Raw genomic sequence first — 2500 nt, 5'->3', positions numbered from 1 at the left:
TTGCCCCTGCCTTGGCCTTGGTTGCCGCTGCCTTGCCCTTGCCTTGCTCGGCATCGGCATTTGTTGCCCCTGCCTTGCCCTTGCTTGGCCTTGCCCGGCCTCGTCTTTCCCTTTCCTGGCACTGCCCTCGTTGTGGCTTGCCTGGCCTTGCTTGCTTGACACTGCCCTTGCTTGTCCTTGCCTTGTGCTTTGGCTTGCCTGGCCTTGCTGCCTTGCCTTGCTCGGCATGGCACTTGCTCGGCCTTGCTCGGCATGGCACTTGCTCGGCCTTGCTCGGCATGGCACTTGCTCGGCCTTGCTCGGCATGGCACTTGCTCGGCATGGCACTTGCTTGGCCTTGAAAGGCATGGCACTTGCTCGGCATGGCACTTGCTCGGCCTTGAAAGGCATACCATATGCCTTGGCGAGGCTAATATCCCTGCCTGGCGAGGCTAATTTGCCTGCAGGAATGAAGGCTGAATGGGCTAGCGAGGCTAGTATTCCTGCCTGGCGAGGCTAATATCCATGCAGGAATGCAGGCTGAATTGGCTAGCGAGGCTAATATCCCTGCCTAGCGAGGCTAATATGCCCGCAGGAATGCAGGCAGAATGGGCTAGCGAGGCTAATATCCCTGCCTAGCGAGGCTAATATGCCCGCAGGAATGCAGGCAGAATGGGCTAGCGAGGCTAATATCCATGCCTAGCGAGGCTAATATCCCTGCCTGGCGAGGCTAATCTCCCTGCCTGGCGAGGCTAATCTCCCCGCCTGGCGAGGCTAATAGCGTGTGAGACAACACACAGACAACACGGAGACAACACACGGACAACACGGAGACAACACGCCTGGCGAGGCTAATTCCCCTGCCTGGCGAGGCTAATTCCCCTGCCTGGCGAGGCTAATATGGCTGCACGCTAGCATGCCAACGAATGCCAAACCTCGAAAACTCAATTTTATTTCAAATATCCCCCTGCATTTTATGTTGCAAACCTATAGGGGACGATTTTTAGGACATTTTAAGATTGACATATCGTCATTTGGTCGAGTTTTCAGTTTATTTTGATTTTCTACATCTCAAAAACGAGAAATATCATATCAAATCGAAAACTCATCCAAATGACCTGAAATCAACTTCTAAATTTCTCTAAAATCATTGCTTACAGTTCTGAACCATAAAAGATATACACTTTTACAAGTGAAACGGAGTTGGAAATTTCCAAAGCCAAGAACGCGACATGGCCTTGCCTAGAGTGCAAATGCCATGTCAAGGCCGCATTCTGTTCAACTTTGCCCGCACTATAATTTGACCATAAATAAGTCTCTATTTTAAGGAAATTTTTCAAGTGGTAGCAGTCCGAAACATCAAGCGGTTTGTCATTTTCGATTTTCGACATTCTGCCCCTTTTGGAAAATAAAAACAAATACTTCTGGGTCGAAATTAAATCTGGCCTTTTTCCACAAGGTGCCTGACATTATTCTGAGTGTCCCTGCAAAAAATCTCGATTTTATACCAAATGTACAATTAGTTATGGCGTTTGCCCCTCCTCGGAAATCCCATGTTTCCCCCTGCCCTTCCCAGTTTTCTCCAATATGCTCTATAGGGGAGTAGTGGTTCTCTGCAAAATGACCCCCTTGCAGAGACCGCCTCCCCTGCCCCCAGTAGTCCCTCCCCCTTCCCCCAATTGCTTATATACGACATTTGCTGCCTCGAATGTCCCTAACAAACAATTATAAGCAATTGAAAACGGATTTAAGATGGATTTAGGAGGTGTTCTTCGCCCAGCTGGGGGGGTGATGAACACCACGAAGGGGGGGTCATGTGGGATCGGTGTTGCCTCTAGTCCACTGAAACGATGTCAGTAACCGCTCAGATCAATCAAAGGGAGGGATAGGAGCCCGTCGGTATCGAGAAATTGTGCTTCGGCACTTGATTTGCGACATAAACAAATGCTGTGAGGGGAGGAAGGTGTCGGTGTCGATGAACTCAGATCAATGCGCAAGTAATAAGCAGGCCGGGGGACTGGGCGTGATGCAAAGTGCTTTGGCATTTGATTTGTGAAAAGCGAGGGCGGCGATGGGGGGAAGGTGCCGGTGTCGGAACCCACTAGTACGCGCAAGTAGATGTATTTCGAAAGCGCCGAGCGGGGGGAAGGTGCCGGTATCGATGAACCCTCTTCAATGCTTGCAGTAATAAGCAGATCGGGTGTCGGTGGCGATGCAAAGCTCTTGGAAGCTCCGTTTGTGAAAAGCAAGCGCGGCGAGCGGGGGGAAGAGATGCCGGTGGCCGAAATATACTCACCTCAATGCTCGAGTAGTAGCAAATCGGGTGCCGCGGCGCAATGCAGAGTGCTTCGGCACTCGATTTGTGAAAAAAACAAATGCGGCGAGGGGAGGAAGGTGTCGGTGTCGATGAACTCAGTTCAATGCGCGAGTAATAAGCAGGCCGGGGGACTGGGCGCGATGCAAAGTGCTTCGGCATTCGATTTGTGAAAAGCGAGGGCGGCGAGGGGGGGGAGGTGCCGGT

This window comes from Argentina anserina, unplaced genomic scaffold, assembly GCF_933775445.1.
Source record: "Argentina anserina unplaced genomic scaffold, drPotAnse1.1, whole genome shotgun sequence".
NCBI lineage: Eukaryota > Viridiplantae > Streptophyta > Magnoliopsida > Rosales > Rosaceae > Argentina > Argentina anserina.
Note: the sequence above shows the minus strand (reverse complement) of the source record.